General features: G+C 41.1%; 1 long non-coding RNA gene across 1 annotated transcript; it reads left to right on the forward strand.

Annotated features, from left to right (window-relative positions):
* Positions 1 to 350: 350 nt before the first annotated feature.
* On the forward strand, positions 351 to 17929 carry LOC137847693 (uncharacterized). Its single transcript, XR_011091028.1, has 3 exons — positions 351 to 2757; positions 7846 to 11642; positions 11732 to 17929. It is a non-coding gene; the product is annotated as an uncharacterized lncRNA (long non-coding RNA).
* Positions 17930 to 18153: the final 224 nt, after the last annotated feature.

Below are 18153 nucleotides of genomic sequence, written 5' to 3' on the forward strand. Positions count from 1 at the left end.
GGGAACGGGGATGGTGGGTAAGGCAACACAGGCAGCCCAAGCTAAGCCTCTGGCTGTGCAAAGGTGACAGGATAGTGGTTCTGCACTGTTCCTTCCCTTCCCTTCCCTTCCCTTCCCTTCCCTTCCCTTCCCTTCCCTTCCCTTCCCTTCCCTTCCCTTCCCTTCCCTTCCCTTCCCTTCCCTTCCCTTCCCTTCCCTTCCCTTCCCTTCCCTTCCCTTCCCTTCCCTTCCCTTCCCTTCCCTTCCCTTCCCTTCCCTTCCCTTCCCTTCCCTTCCCTTCCCTTCCCTTCCCTTCCCTTCCCTTCCCTTCCCTTCCCTTCCCTTCCCTTCCCTCCAATTCCCAAGGGAACTTAGGGAGACACAACTCATCAGTCTGGGACTTGCTCAGAATATTCAGAATCCCCTTCTCATTAGGGTTTTTCACATCAAATTGGTTTGATAAACGTTTTGACCTCTGCATACCACTGATAAACTCTGAAAGCTGTTCCCCTCCTCCCTCTACCCTTACTGTAAATATCTTGCAGATGCTCTGCTCATTTTTCTTCTACTATAGCCAGCTGGCAACTCTGTTGGCACGCCAAAGAATTCCAGTCATCATAGCAAAGCAACCTTTTAGTTTTCATCTCTGGATATTTTCTCACCAATATGCCAATCAGTTGATATTTTAAGATTTCTATTTAATTTTGCCATTAGACCAGTGGACAGAAAGTGTAATCTAGACTATGAATCTTTAGCATAAACATCTTCAGGAAACCCTGTCCATCAGAATGAGAATATTAAGCAGATGGAGTTGAGAAAGGTTATGGAAAAGTCCAAGAGAGTTTCACAGAAGGTTAGTGCCTTTGAACAAAATATTTAAACCAATCTATAGCATTTTATAATAGGGATAGAATTTTCTATTAAATTCCTTGGATGGGGCTAAAAGTTCGCCTGGAAGGATCACATTCAGTATTGAATTTTCATTTGCTGGGTATATCCCAGAGGCTTCCAGCTTTGTTTCAATACATTACTATTATTTTCATCCCTAGTAAATGCTAAATGCTTTTCCATTTAAAAGAAAGAAAAAGAAAAAAAGAAGCAGCAAGCCAGAGCTGCTAGGTAGTACCACTGTTATGCACAGAGACTGTGTGAAGTCCGTGAGACTGACATCCAAGGAATGCACACAAAATCACGGGAAAAATGTGCTGGACACGGATGATGTGGAGCCCCTGTGGTGCTGTGCTCTGCGAGAGGAAGGGGGCTGGCAAGAAAGGAATTTGTCTCTGTCCATGTCAGTGGTGGGACGAGCACGCGATGCAGAGGGGAGGGTGGCGTAAGGCTGATGCAGCACGCCTTGTCTTTAACGAAGCTTGTTAATTTGGACCCTGGGCTGCATGGTTCCTGTCGCACAGCTCTCAGGCAGCATGGAGAGTGGGCGAGGCGAGGCTCTTTCTGCTCACCACGGTGCAGAAAACTGCCCAGAGCAATGCATTTGTCTGGAGGAAGCCAAGTGAAGCCTGTGGTTTTCGAGCACGCCCAGCACTCGTTTGTCTCCCAGCACTGCCCCTGTGTTATTCCCAAGGAGCTCAGAGGCAAATTGCAACAGGCAAGGCCTTTTTCTCCGTATCCACATGAGTTTCTAGCATACAGGAGTTGACTGATCCGCTCCAACATGTAACATCACATGTGACACTATTAACGCTTGTTTTAGCATGAAGAAGAGGGAGGCGTGAGGATGACACAACCAGGAGTGTGGGTGGGAACTGGTTAGGCAGGTGTAGCTGTTGGGAAAAGCATCTACCAAGTTTGGCTCAGAAATGGAGAGGCTGAGCCACAGGTAAGTAGGGGAAAGAGAGAAGGGGTAATAACACAAAGACCAGCCTGATACACTGGAGAAAGCAATGATGAACCCACAGAACAAGTGTGGAAAATCAGTGGGGTCTGAGGAGTGCCGGGAGAGGATGGAGCAGGGAAAACAAGGGAGAAAAATATTTTGAGGAGTGTCAGTGGAGCGAAAGGAACAGGAGCTAGATTGATGGCATGTCAGACAGGTCTGGAAGAGACAGATTTAAGATTAAGTTATGGATTCTTCTCCCGATTCTGCTCTTGAGGCGGAAGAGATGATGGATTTGTGCATCACTGTTACTTTTATACAGCCTACTGAATGAAAGGTTGTTTGCTGTCACAGCGTGATTCACACATTTCCAAGGACCAGGCCTGGAAGACGCACTGTGTCTGTACATTGAGCAGTTGTGCCTACTTTACTTCTCACTTGAATGGATGTCCTGGTTAAAAATCTAACACTGGCTCAAAATCTTTAGGCATGTTCAAGGAAAAACTAACTGCTTACATCTCTCCTTCTCGGCTCCCCCCACACACTATTTCTACTTTCCCCTTTCTCCAAATACTCTTTTATTTATTTATTTTATTGTGACTTGAGGGGGTAGATAAAGAGGCAATCACAGCCAGCCAGGAGACCAAGAGATACAGGAAATCTGACTGGCCAGCTGGCTACTCACTCCTGGCAAACAGGAATGTTAAACAAACAGGCTCGTGGGCCATGTGTGCACAGCCAGCCCCAATCTGAAATATAGCTGTTAGTTGCTTCCCCTAGCTCAGCACCACCTCTGAACCACAGCCCAATTTGTCAGCTCCTGACAACCGAAATACAATCTCTGAGCTCTCCTGAGATTAATGTGAGCCCTGCTGCATGGTCAGCATAGAGCCGCCCTGCCTGTCCCTGCTAGCTTCAACCTGAACCCTTTGTGGTCCCTTGGGGTAAGTCCTATCCGAACCTAATCAGCTTCTGTTGACCAGACTTTTCCCTTCCCCTTCACAACTAGTGTCAAATCCAACCCAGATGTGAGCACTTGAATTTCCCAGCTCTGACAATGAACTAATGACCGTGGGTGGGTACCTGGGTGGGTACCTTTGTTCATTAGTCCATCCCGACCTTAAGGCAGAGATGCCTTTCCCCTAGGTCTAATCATGCAGCTCCTACTTTGTTCTTTTCCTATTTTCTCCTTCCAAACCCAGTGCTAACTGGGTGATGAACTTGACCAGCTTGAACCTGCATCTTGTACATTGACCACTCCCAGCAAGCTGGAGCAGGGGCTGCCTTGTCAACACACCCATGTGAGATCTTTGGTGGCAAACTGCAACCACCTAACACAACAGAACTGTTTTACAGAGAGTACATAGCAGCATGCAAACCTGGCAGAGCTGAAAAGGGTTTTCCTATGTTTATTTTGCTGCTTGGAGAGGGAGAGGTTGGAGAAAAATGTAAGACGGTGGCCTTCCTAATCACAAAGGACAGGCAGGAAGGGAAGCACTCAAACAGTACTTGAATATCACAGCCCTTTCATGGGCATGAAAGGGCCAGTCGAGCTGGGGAGCTGTGACTGGGGGAGCAGAAGGGAAGCCTGACTCTCATGGGATCCCCTGGCTGCTGAGGCAGTGGGTGCCAGGCATGTGTGCCCCAGCCTATGCAGTACAGAGCAGGCTGGAGGCATTACGGGTGAAGGACAGCCGGGTGAAGAAGTAGATTTTCTTTTTTGTTTACTCATTGTAGCCTTGTTTCCAGCCTTGTAATGCAAAGACAGATTGTGTTTCTTCCTGAGTAAACTCTTACTCTGTCTTTATCCTTACATTCCTTTGCAGCTGGAGGTGGTCCAAGTGGGACTCTCAGATTCAGTGACTTTTTTTTTTTCTTTTCCAATAACTAATGCAAATACAGTGCTGTGTACCATGCCTCCCTGGGGTGTTTGCACTGTGACATCTGTTCAGCTTCATAAAATACTAGGACCCTCCCTTGACTCCTTCAGTCTGAGCGAAATGGGAAGTAGACGTCACGGCAAACCAGTTGGAGAAAACTGTGACTGGATATACACACACGTATTGTTACATTGGGAACTGGTCCTCAGCAGTCTGCAGGCATACAACCAAGCAGTTTAGAAAGTTCCTAGGACATTGACACACAACCACACTACCCGCAAAAGTCATTTAGTGATTACATGACTGTGAAATTGCACCTGCAGTTATACTGAAACCTGACTAGTAAGCATGATGGTCAGTGTGACACAGACCTACAGTACACGTATAAAAAGGCCAACAACTTCCTAATTGCATGCATAGAGGTAAATCAGGCTCTCAGGCCATATATTTGAGACTGTAACACATTCTACCACAGTCAGCTTTAACTTTTGTTGCTTTGTTTCTCTATGTTGGGCCCAACAGAGTTCTTTCATTCCCAAAAGAAGGACCACTGTGGGGAGTAAAAGTGATGTGAATCACTTTGGGAATTGAGGGCTTGCTTCTCTCCACTCTTCCTCTGTGTCCTACCCCATCAGCTCCCTAGAAAGCTACAGTGGTTTTAACTTTCATCAGCCAGCAACAATCCCATAAAGATGCTGAGATAGCTGTGGGCTGCTGCTGCACCTACCATCCAGATGTGCCGATTTCTCCCCAGTAAGGCAAAGTGTAGCATAAGTCCTGTAAAAGTTACTCTGCTCCGAGTTAGACAACATTCTTCAGAAAGAAATCTGTATCTCTTCCATATCCCTATAACTTATGAGGCGAAAAAGGAAACATAAATCAAACATATTTAAATGACCTGGATATGGGCCTCACTGGAAAAATCTAAAATGCTTCTGTGGCCACAGGAATAATTTTCACTTCATGTTTTTGGACTCCATAACACACCACCAAAAGCACTCAACATTGGGAAAGTAAGATCTCTTAATGGAAATATTATAGACTTGTAATTTGCTTAGGCGGCAGTTTCTGTAAAAAGATTTCTTGCTATTCTAAGGAAATGAAAAACGTATGTTTTGTTTTCATACAAAAAGCACAGCCATTGACAGAGGAAGGGCAGTAAACAGTGAGTGTTACAGCAAAAGTCTCGGTGCAGTGCTATTTGAAGGAAGAAAGTATGAACTGCTCTGCTGAAAGGCAATCACAGACCTTTATGAACTTGAAGTTTGGCTTGAAGTGTAATGGACAACATAATAAATGTTAAATAAATAATAAAACTGGTTTAACTTTAGGATGGACTTCACTTTGGGCTTCACTTCTGTTGCCATTTTCACAAGGGTAAAATTTCAGTGGACATCTCTGATTGAACAATACAGATTGTATTGCTGGTAAAGCTGTAAAGCAGAAAGCATAGAGCTGTACACATTGAATTAGATGTTAAAATACATTAGAATGTGTGAGGTGAGTTAATATATATAGAATCAAACATTTTTCTGTTATTAAATCCTTTATTCTCTGTGAAACAATGAATTGCAAGTAGGTCTGCCCACAATTAAAGAGTTCTGAGACTTTTAAACAGTAATAAATGATTCGAGGTGTAAATCTCTCTAAAACAACAGGATATTCAAAATGTTTCAAGCACCTGCATTCAAAAAATCATGATCTTTGATCTTTAATTTTATCTCATTTCCAACACCCCAACATGGAGCCACACAAAGTGGTTATTTCATACCAACAAACTTGGGTTTCAGTTCTTTGCAAGCTCTAACTGTGTTATTTAGATCTGAAACTGAATCCCTTTGCAAAGTTTCAGCAGGTCCAGATCAAGGGTTTGGGTTTGGTCTAGAGTATAGAAAGTGGCCCAGCTGAAAGGCTCGGAAAATAACTGAAACATGCCCGAGGTCAGAGTGCTGGTGAGGATCCAGGTCTTTGATTCTGGCTCCTCTCTAATTTAAGCCCTGTTTTTGATGAATTTTCTCAGAATAACAAAGGCTGAAGGCATAATGGCCCTGTGGTCAAGCCTGGAAAGCAATATATATATATATATATATATATAACCATGAAGAACTTATGTTCATCATATGAGGAATTTAGACTGACTTCTGTCATTTTTAAGTAGCTGCAGAGAATGCTGCTGTGTCAGGGAAATGGGCCAAGGAAAGATCTGCACTGTATCTCCAATAAAGTTTACCTGGCAGCTAAAAATCAGCTCAAGTGGGGATTACCTAACTGTAATATTCTCAGTTAACAGTGAGTACACTCATTTTAGACAGCTAATGGTTTTAAACACCACCTCGCTCGCACGCCCGCACAGCCCTAAGCGGTGTTTTGGCACACTTGCTGGTGTGCCTGCCCTCCTGCCAGGGCTGCGCTGATGATGACTCTCTCAGTTCACACACGCACGGTGCCTGGCTGAAGACACGTGGGATGAGCTGACCGGCCGTGTGAACTTTTCACAGTGGTTTCTGTGATGTCTGGACCCTCTGGAATGCAGAAGATTCCTATTTCACCAGTGTACCATGACTTGCATTTTGGGCAGAAAAACATGTAAATATAATTAGGGAGCTGGCAGTTAAAATTCCCTTTAAAAACACAGTCAAGCTCTGTGGCTTTCATTTCTATTTTATTTGGGACAGATTAATCTGATACTGCTCGAGACAAACTTGCCTATTGCCTTAAGAATTTGGGAGTTTTCCAGCAGACTGTCTATGGGTTGTGTGTGCCTGTCTGTCCAGAGTAAAGGTGAAGCAAGAACTGTATGATTTTCACTCGGTTGTGAGCAATTGTAAGAGGCTGTGTGTTCTTTAGCTTTCTTCTCTTTTCCCTTCCAAGTATCAAGATACGCAGTTTTTAAATACCTACCACCAGCAGGGTCAAGGCTTTCATAACTCAAAAAATGTGCGTTTCTCCCTGCCGAGGTTATGGGCTGAGGAGAGTAGCCCTGCTCTGGCAGCCTCCTCCATCTCCATCGACGTTGCTGTTGTCTATGGCTGGGCTGCAGGGAAGCAATGTAAGGTCAACAAAGTATTGACCGCCTTTTGGGTAGACATGACAAGATGCAGAGCCTCAAGAAGTCTTAAGGGAAGGAAAAACGGACTGACAAAGAACCAGGTCTGTGGCTGAAAGACACTGATTCCCTCCTGTAATTAGACAGACATAGCTATCTAATTTTGCTAGAAACTACAGACAGGGAATTCCGTTTCCCCCATGGTCAGGCAGGAAATGCAAAGTCCTGGAGTCACTGACTTTTATGTAATACAAATACACTGGAACTTGTAAGGACCCTAAAAGCAGTTCTCCAAGGCCAGCTTCTGGAACCAAATAGGAATTTACTGCTCTGTCTGTGATGGGGGAGGAGTAACACAGACAGATTGATTTCAATGCGTGAGGAATTTCTGTTTATGGAGCCTGTGATTGCATTGAAGGGACAGAGAGGCTTTTCTAAATTGCTTTTCCAGAACATCAAGGAAGGGCTTTAATGTGCACAATGGGGGTATACTAATTTATCTTCAGTCTCTTGCAAAGCACTTCTCCCTGGGCTCTGGAAACCAGCCTGCAAGAACCTCTTTATGGCTGGTGCCAGCAATGTGCATCAACACCCCCAAAACACTGAAGAATGACATTTCCTTATTTCTTCTGCTTTGTTGCTTAATACTTTCCCTTTTTATGGTACTATGTATAGAAGTGCCGTGCCTACTCTGTTTTATTTAATCTTTAAAATCCATTTTCCCTTTCCATTTGTAAATTCTGCACACGTCTTATGTCTGCATCCCTAGGTCTTAATGCTGACTGTAGGTGATGGATCAGCTCCCACTTGCTAGTTCATTTGGGAGTCTGTACAGCTACTGACTATGGCCAAGGTTAGTTTCTCAAGTAATTGGACCACAACCTTTTGTTCTACTTCAGTGTTTGTGTGGCTTCAGCTGGCAATGGTCTATGGTAGACCATGCTCACCCATACACAGGCATTGGCTCATAGCAGCAGCCCACAGGCTTTTTTTCAGGGCAACATGTGCAGTGATTACACAGTCACAGACAGGCTATGGGAAGAAAGCAAAAGATCTATAAAAACTGTAAACATGTATGGTTATATGATCTATTTTTGTCTCTATAGTAGTAGAAGCATTTTTAAAAGAATACCTCCAGCAACGGGGAATGAAAGAAATCAGAGGAGGAAAAGAAAGAAATTGGACAGAGTAGAAAAAATAAAGGGAAAGAAGAGACAAGGAGCAACAAAGAAAAGCCATGAATAGGTGGAAAAAGGAGAAGAAAAATTTTGAAAGGGCCCATTTGGAAAGCAGAACAACAACAACAACAAAAATAAATAATATATGCTGAAGCTGTGTTCAGTACACACTTTTGAACTGAGATGTCATTTATATTTTGGTGAGTATTATTTGTTCCTTCACACCCAGAAAACAATCTCCCACACCCACTTCATAATATATTCTCAGTGTTAGGTGGATACAGCTATACTCACAGACAGCAATAAATTTCTGTTCATGCATGTACATAAAAGAAAAAAAAAATGTATGTTTTATGCTTTTGCTGAGATGCTTAAATGTTAACGAGGTTATAAATAAAAACACAAACATTTTCAACTTTCCCTCTCAAAATCTCATTTGAAGTTCAGGTTGAGTATCGTGTGTTCTTAAACCAAACATACACACAGCTCAAAAGCACACGGGCAGCACAATTTTTAGGATAGAATTCTACATGTTTCCTCTTTTTTCTTGGTGGTAAGGCCAGCATAAAGAATTTCTATTGCGCACTCCACCCTAAGACTTGGGCTTATGGCTCACAATTTCCAAAGCTGAGCTGATACAATTGCTTGGGAGGTTATTCTGTACATATTTTTGTGGTATTTATGGAAATTATATGGTAAAACTCTCCTTAGTTTTCAAAGACAGAATGTTCTTTCACTCCAACATGGAGGTTTTAAAGGAGTATGACCTTTGTGTTTTTTTAACTGATCTAGATCAGGGTTATCATTAGCTTAAGGGTTTCAAAACACTCTCTCCCCACCTCTTCTCCTGCTCTCCAGCCACCAGCAGTCTGCAAAACCTTGCATCAGCCACAGAAGAATCTTTTATTTGAGGCTGTGCTGTTGCATTTACTCAACAGCAGAATTTTGTCATGCTGCCCTAGCCAATATTCCACCCATTCTGAATATCTTGCTGGGATTACAAATTTAGGAAATCCTGATCTAGACCTAAACTCCTGAGAAATGTCTTTTTGTTGACAGAAAAAGAAAACACATTTCAGTGAAGTTTAAAATGTAATAAGAGAGGTTTTCCAAGGTCATCTGGTTGTGCTCACACATTTTTATTATTGTTTAAAAAAACATTTACAGAGCATTCAGAGCATAATCACAGTGTTATCATGTATTCCTGTCTCCCAGATTGTTAATCCTCAAAGACAGAGGAGGTTGTGGTGGAGAGATAGGGGCAGATTCCAGCCAAATGGGAAGGACACAGAGTAAAGTTAATCACAGTACCAGAATAGCAATGATTTCATCAATGACCTCGGTATGAGGTTTCCATTCAAAATCTGTTTCAGAAACATCAGAGTTTATAAATACAAAGTTAGCTATCATGTTCACATTGACAGTCCCTCACATGGCTTTTCCTTCTATTGAAAATTGATTCCTGATTTTTTTACGTTAATCCTGTTTAAGGGTAACAACATTACTGTATCTATCCACCTACTACTGCAAAAATGCTGTACCTATTATTTGCAGGGAATAAAAAAGAGATAAATATCTTTTAAAAAAAGTAATGATGAATGGATGTTTACTGTTATAAGCATCTACCATGAGTATTCCCTCCCATCATAGGTGTAGCCTGTGTCGCAGAATTCCCTCAGTTAATCTTTCACCCAGCCCCACACAGCTCACCTGAAAGGCACCCATCTGCTCCTGGCAACTCCTTCTGAGCTGGTGCTGAATTCTGGGGGCCAGCAAACACTGTGCTCTAACAACCCACCACACCGGCCTGATATATGAATGTAATTTACAGCCACTCCAAGCTCCCCTTTCATCACATAAAGAAGGCTTTATACAACTGAAACTGAGTTCCAAATGCATAAATAACTAAAATTGCACAGGTACATGAGGTCAGCTATAGCTACCTGGTGAGCTGGATGGGAAAGCTCAGCAGCAAACTGTTCTGTCCACCCCTGGATATCCTGCCCACTTTAGCCTGGTAAATAGTGGGAATTTATTACCAGCTTTGGGATTTTGCTCACATTTTTCTGACCTTCAGGGCATGCTCAAGAGTCTGCTTCTGCTTTCTTAGGTAATTAATGGGGGAAGTGATGAGGTCTGGGCTCCGGGAATGCAGTGTGTCTTGAGCAGTGATGGCTTGTATAAATAGATTAAGTGACAGACAGAAGCTAGCTTTTTTTCTGTTTGTCTACAATATAACAATTCTCATTTTGTTCATTTTGTAAATACACAGGCTTATGTATTTATCTAGATATATTCATTAAAACATAGTCTTTAAAAAGACCAGTATATGATCAAAAACCTTAGAAAAACTGAATCACTTTGCTGTGGCAGTTCTTTCTGACACAGCACCTGGGAAGAAATCATGGGCTGGGAGAGAAAGAGTGAGGGAGAGAGGCAGAATGTTAAATCAACAGTGGGAGACACAGAGGCAAACAGAGAAAAGAAAACACAGGCCATGGAAGAGGGCACAGAGGTGAAGGGGAGCTGTAAAGGAAAAAAATCCAGACAAAGAGAGAGCAAATGAGATGGAGACTGCGAGACAAAAGGTGCGGGGGAGCGATATGGGAGAGAAGGAATGGGAGAAACCTATTCCATCAATTTTTGTCATTTACTAATGGAAATGTCTTAAAAAAGCTGATGGATGCACGGTCCTCTCAAAAACGTACACGTGTTCCATGGGAAGATTTGAACACAGGGCATTTCTTTGCATGCCTGGCTATGAAGCCCAAATTGTCCTCTGATCAGTGAAGGGAACCGTCAGCATAAATGATGTTTAATGGCTGCTCTTGACATTAGAAAAGATTGCCCTCACTTCTGATTTATAGCCCCAAGGGGATAGTCTATGAAAGAATCTTACACACTGAATTTCCAGTTTAATAGACACTGCCCCAATATTCAGTAGAAATATTTCACGTTCGTCATGTATTCTTTCTTTTTATGGATTTCATCTCATCTCAGAGCAATAAAATCTTAGGATATGCTCCTACTGATTAAAATTTAGATTAGACAAAATTGATCTTATTGATTATCTGAGCCTCAATGTGCCACTACCTAGAGATTTGATGAGAAACATTTGCTCCCTTTTGCACATCTTTAGATCACTTTAGTAGCAGAGAAAAGAAAATCTTAGATTAGTACTTGTGCATAAAGTAAAAAGATTGAGGAGTATGACTGTATTGTGATACTTCAAATTAGACATAATATGCATATACATGTAGCTACAGGTTTTAGCTACTTGTCTGATATTTATGCACTTCAGACCTTTCTCATATCTGTAATCCCTTTTGTTTTACTAGAGCTATTTGCGTGAGAATAAGCTATCTGAGTAAGTAAATGTTTCCAGGATTGGCCCCTAACTGCTTTTAGTATGGTTATCAACACTGGCCATCTGTGTTTTTTCATTTTAATTCCATAATTGAATGCTTGCCCTTTGAGAATTTCAAGGACCAGGAAGCAGCAATAAACCTCTTTTGCAGTTTCAAACCAAATACTCCAACAATTATAAGTTGATGGGAAATGCAGTAAAAAGATTTTTTTTTTTTTTTTGACAGAGCAATTTATAAATATAATTTAATTTTGCTAACAAGAATCATAACATTTCTGTGCAAAGATGTGGCTTGCTTGGCTGTGTGCTTAACCATTTTTGAGCTAGTCTTTTGAGATGCAACCTAGACAAACAGCAGGTACGTAATCAGATAAGTAGGTCTGCATCAATGGTACATTCTGATTTAAGATTATTAGGGTTTTTACTCACTTTTATTTTGTTTTACAGACTGTAAATCCAAGCCTGTATTTTCTAGTTGGTAAGTAAGGAGAATTAAAAACCTGCAACCAATGAAAAGCAGCAGTCCAATCTTCCATCTATACTGGTATGGCTGGAATGTTGGTAAGGATACAGTCACCATCTTATGATTCAGCGCTTACTCAGCTTTTGTTAACTCTCCCATGATTAGTTTTAATAATGAGATAAAACCTAAGGATCCAATCACCATACTGGTTTTAAAGTATGACTGGGAGCTGTAACCGTGCAAATGAAAGCAGATATAGCTACAAGACCAGATACCTACTTAACATTAGCTGAAGGAAAGAATAAAATGTACAGATAGATTCTTACTTACAAGGGAAATAAAGCAGTGAAAATGTAATTGGACTTGCTTTAAAGGAACTTTACACACAATAAACAGCATAAATCACCCTTATAAATGTAAACGAAAATACAATTATTATATTAGATCCAATTGGCACAAAATTAAGATTTGTATTTTTTCTCAGAGTTCTTGACTAATAATATTCCTCATGAAATAAAAAAGTTGGGGTTAATAAAAACAATTCCCATGCACAGCAAAGCAGATCTCTATGCTAATGTTTTTACCTTCAGACCAAGCACAAATTGACTGTTCCCTAACTCTCCAGGAGAGGAAAAAGCCAAAAAGCATAAAGAATGGTAAGTCGTATCTTTATTATATATTTATTTATTTATTTCAGGTATTAACTGCAACATAGTTATTATTATTATTATAAACTATTACTATAAACTATTCAGTCATGACATTTATAAAGAACATCACAGTCTTTGCTAGCCTTCTGGTCCAGTGAGGCATGAAGCCATTCCTAGTAGACCAATGCTTCTTTGAATACTGGCTGTATAGGACAATATATGCTACTTTGTAGATTCAGTTCTCCTAAATACTGATGGCAATCTTACTCCATCATGAACTGAACTGAGGTTTTAAAACCTGTTGGCATGGCAAGTATTCAATTTAGTTTGATACAGCTTTCATGCACGGATACATATCATGTAATCTCACCTCCTTGCAGGCAGAGAAGGAATTTGGACAGGCATTTTCTAGTACGTAGTCAGACATAGGGGCTGTCCAGATTCCTAAACCAAGTTAAAGTAAACAAATTGAAAACACATCAGGAAGGTTTGTCTGTGCTTATGTTAACATTTTGTTTTGGTGTGGCTGGGAGTGAACCTCCCATCATGTTGGCTTGATTTGCATGCAGAGCAGCTCTGGTCCACATGAATTAGACATAGAAGAATCTCCATTACAAATTCTCATTAAACATGCTCCACATCCTTGTGGGATTACATGGGTCTAAGTCAACAATTTGTACTTTGGATGTCTTTGAAACACCTGTGTTGGGGATGCTGTGCTCAGGGGAACAGACTGAATGATATCTGAAGGAAAAATGCACAGCTGCATGCAGTGTAAATACAGGGGCCTTAGCTCCAGCTGCTCTCATCCTCCCTCAAGCACCAAATAGTTCGGTGAAGTAGACACAGGTCGTTATCATCCTCATTTAGAAGATGTCTCTCACTGAGACCTTCAATTCACTTGTATAATATGCATTTTTTACAGAAGATGAAAAGGGATGGCTTGATATACTCTGAAGGACATCTGGGGAAGGTCAGGTTCCTGGAAGTCAGCACAGTCTTGGGAGGGAATGATGCTGATGAAAACAGAGGTCGAGGGAAGTTCAAAAGCTGCATGAAAGTCATGTCAGAAATAAAAGTAAAAAAATAAAAATAAAATTAAGAGACAAGACTGCCATTCACAAGGGAATTTCTGATTCAATTATTTACATTAACAGAGATTTTCAAAGCAAAGAGACCTATTTGCTTTCTTCAATAATTGCAGTGCTGCAAAAAAACCTCTCAAAGCACAGGATATGTTGAAGGACGAATTCAGTTGCAGAGGCTGCAGTCTTCCCCAGTAGGCATCTCATTGCAACCAGCTACCATTTCTTTGCAACCTTTGAAGAACAGATTTTCCAGATAAAGTCACTGTGTGGCCCCCAGCACAAGAAGGACATGGATGTATTAGAACAAGTCCAGAGGAGGCCACGAGGCCATGAGGATGCTCAGAGGTCTGGAGCATCTCTCCTATGAAGACAGGCTGAGGGAGCTGGGGGTGTTCAGCCCAAAGGAGAGAAGGCTCTGGGAAGACCTTACAGCTGCCTGCCAGTGCCTAAAGGGGGTTACGGGACAGCTGGGGAAGGACTCTGTGTCAGGGGGTGGGATGATGCTGAAGGTGGTCTGAGCTGAAACTTAGAGTTTCAATGAGACAAAAAGAGTATATGGAACTTATTCCCAAAGTCAGAATAGCAGAGGCTGAGACTTTCTGGCAGGAATAAAATTTTGGATAATGAACAGATACAGTTCCAGCTAATGATAGAAAATAAAAATCTCCATCTAAAATATTTACAATGAATACATTTAATATATCACTTAACAATCAGTTTCTATTATGGGGCTACTCTAAGGGCAACTCTATAGAGAAAATTATGCTGTTGCAGAGTATGGAAGGCAGAAAGTAGTTCATGATGAAACTGGAAAGGGCACCTAGTTCTTTTTGATGCCACGACAGAAAATGATGGTTTACAAGACATTCTGTGAACTCTCATATGCATAAATGTTCTTAAAACCCTTCCTTTCTTTGAATTTTCAAAACAAAAGCCTCTTACTTTCATGAATGATTTCAGAAACAAATGCTGAGAAAATCCAGTCAAATTATTTTAAGGTACTTGGTATTTACTCAGTTCCAACAAGTACCAACCTATCTAATGCTCATAGAAAAAGTGTTTGGTGTATCCATCTGTCTCCACTCTTCAGTATCCAATTGCAGACACACTTCTGTTATTCAACTACTAAAAAGGGAATTGACAACATCCTTACTGCTAACATCTACATTTTTTTTTTTTAAATATATTTTTGTTGCTTTAAAATTACAAAATAAAATATAATGGCAGGCAAGTACCCAAGTAAACAATTCTATCTTAATTATTGTCTGTGCTTCATTATTATATTTTATTGTAAATAGTTCCATTCCTTACAGTAAAAATTTCAACCCGAGGCTGCAGTTTCTTGGCTTTTATTTTTAAATGCACTTAAAAGTTAATTAATAAAGTGTATCCATATCTCTCAGTAGTTGCATTTTTCCTTCCAGGGCAGCAGAAGGAAATAACTAGCAACTGACTAGAAACAAATGTTGACTTTTTATATTTAATGATGTTTATTCAACCTGAAAGCTAGAGGAAATGGAAGCAGCACCAGATTGTCAGCTGGGCTCTCACAGTCATGGCCTGCAAGAACTGAACTCTATGCCCAGGGCAAAAGCTACCCGGATATGGTGTCAGGTTCTGTATTTTCTCAGAGGTTGGTGCCGCCAGACCAGATCCAACCTTCCTGCATAAACTAGAACACTTTCTAAGAAGGCATTCTATTCTCATTTCTTATACAGCAGTTCAGATCCAGGCAAAGTTTGAAACTGAAAGAGCTGGTATGGGTGAATCCAAATCCGGACCTCCTGTATATTGAAAGACATCAGTAAGACACTCCAAGATACTGCTGGACTTCTAGGATCTCTGTACACCATCTGCTATAACAACCCTTAGTGTCAAGGTGATTGTTAGTGGATTTTTGAATGGTTTGTCACCTCTCAGCACAAATTCGATATGCCTGAAATCTGAGCACATCTTACCTGGTGACAACAGCACAGCTGCCTCATGGTGTTAGCATGGTCGTTCACAAAGGAGTTCATTGCTGGGTATCCCTTGCATTCTGCTTTCCCCTTAACTACTAATGCACTCTGGAAGGGCTCCAAGCCTGTAGTGGACTGATGTCCCCCTCCCACAATCATGACCATTCATTTTGTTTAGTCTTTTTGCATTCTTTCAGCGCCTACATTCTCAGCAACTTTAAAGAAAATGACTGCTCCTTGAGTGTCTTCATTCCCAGATGCCAGGTCTCTGAGCAAGAGAATAAAAGATGTTCACACAGCAATTACTGGAAGATCAAGCTCCCCTCTCCTCCATACCACAGTCTGGTGAATGGGACAGTGTGGCTGATACCAGACCTATCTGTCTGCCCCAGATCTCCACCTGGAAGGGAAGCACAGGCAGAGGAACAAGTCTCAATGGCTCTTAGGAAAGAAAGACTCATGTTATGATTGGTGTAATGGGAAAGCAGAAGATGGGTTTGTGGTGAGAGCATGCTGGGACTTCTGTTGTTATCTGTTCCTGAGATTGGGAAAGGAGGGTGAGATTTGGCCTGGACTCAGTAGTGGACACATGAATCCACAATGGGTCATGAAAGTTGGATGAGCAGGAAGAGGGGGATAACCCAGCTGGTGACCACCATGACATTTTGACATTACTCTCGCACACGATGATGTGATCCTGTGAGTTGTTCCAGGCCAGCAAAGCTATTTCTTCACTCTAGGCTAAAGGAATCTGCTGAACAGACTGATTGAGTCTTCTCTGGTGGTAGGCAATGAAATGTCTGAGACTGAGCATTCAAGTGACAGAGCATGCACATAATGTAGAACTGTGAGAGTGGAGGACATTTCAGCCATAGCATTGTAGAGGTATGCAATACTGGTTCAGCTCTGCAGAATGTGGCTTTGGGTTTTGATGTGCCAAACCCATATCTCATCAGCTCATGGAACTGTGTCCTTGGATCCATATCCATAGTCTTTGATATAAAACTGCATTCCTCTGTGATGTTTTGGCTTGTCATGATCTCTAAAAACTGGTACAATATATCAAAGGCTTACTCTCACTCCTTTGTTTGCTACATATTTGGTGGTAATTAGCTGCTTCATTTGTAGAAGTCCTTTCACAAAGCCTCTCTGCTGGAGCAGGATTACATAAGATTTATATCTGTCCTTGTGCAAAGTGCAGAAATCTCCAAGGTCTGCACACTAAATCGCAGAGTCTTAACCTTGGATCCCATCCCAATTTCCAACCCTTTGATATTTTTTTCTTATGATCGAGGATGTACGCTATAGCCATCTCTGAGAAATAAAATGGAAGGTCTGATGCTCATTTACTACAGCTCCAGCAGAGGCAGGGGGCTTTCAGTACAAATATGAATCAGGTCCAAACAAGCTGTTAGTTTCTTCTTTTGTTTAGAAGTTATGATTTATACATACAAAAGAAAGATCTTAATGCCTCAAAATAAATGAAGAATCATAGAACAAAATTATGGTATGAAAGTCTCTGTATCAGAGGAAGCATTTTTAAAAACAAAACAGATGACTGACATAGTGTTTTTTTTTTTTTTTCTGTAGGTGTAAGTGAAACTTCTGTTTCAAAAGCTTGAAGAGCAACAACAAAGATAGAATTTATATGGGATTTTGCACCACCGCCACAAAATCAACAGCAGAAATTGTGTCACAGGAATACAGCATGGGACAGAGCTGAAGTTTTAGCTTAAAAAAAAAAAAAAAAAAAAGGAGTAAAGCAGTTAGGAAATGCCATTTTCAAGGTGCTTGGTTTCTCTGTAATGCAAATAGTCATATAAAATATGCAGGAATGTGGATTTCTTCGTTTTGAATGGGAAGAGGAAATTGATTTACAAGTCCTGAATGGAAGAGAAACCTTACAGCAAGAGCAGAGACAAAGCAACTCCTGGCATGGCGTGGAGTATATATGACACATAACTGCCTCTGCCTGTGGGAACTGCTTTGACTTTTGTGCTATTACAACATAATCAAGGTGCTCTCCAGCGTAATTGAATACTAGGGTTTTACTCTTTAGTGATCTGCAGATTAGTATAATCTTCGTGGTTATTCTCGGGCAACTGGCCTTTCAGGACTTTCCGTGGTGGGCTTTCAAAGAGACCTTTATGTTTGCAGAGGGGTTGGAGTCAGCTCTCTGCAGTGTGTGCTCTGCCTGGCCTCTGGCAGTCGGTTAGCTTCACGCAGACGTTGCCATCAGGATTTAGAGATGTCTCAAACCCTCAAGCTTGCAAGGAGGTCTCTGGGTTGTACAGGAGGTCTCTGGGTTGTACAGAGGCTGGGAAACAAGGGATTTCCTCACGGGTGATCTTGGTCCCCAGCTGTTCCTGGAGCATCTATTGGGCCAAGCAGAAAATCTTCCTTTTGCTTGTGAAAAAAAGGGGAAAATTTGAATGAGCCAAAACTCAGAATTTTCACAGCTCCATGCAGGAATAGCTGTGAAGGTGAGACACTATCTTAGAAAATAAAATATAAAATAAAATAAAATAAAATAAAATAAAATAAAATAAAATAAAATAAAATAAAATAAAATAAAATAAAATAAAATAAAATAAAATAAAATAAAATAATAGCAGGGAATGCTCCAGAAAAATAGTTCATTTATGGTAATCTGAAATATACCCTTTTGATTCTGAGGTAGGTTTTTAACAAAGCTTTACTTTTTACCTAC

This window comes from Anas acuta, chromosome Z (genome assembly GCF_963932015.1).
Source record: "Anas acuta chromosome Z, bAnaAcu1.1, whole genome shotgun sequence".
Lineage (NCBI taxonomy): Eukaryota > Metazoa > Chordata > Aves > Anseriformes > Anatidae > Anas > Anas acuta.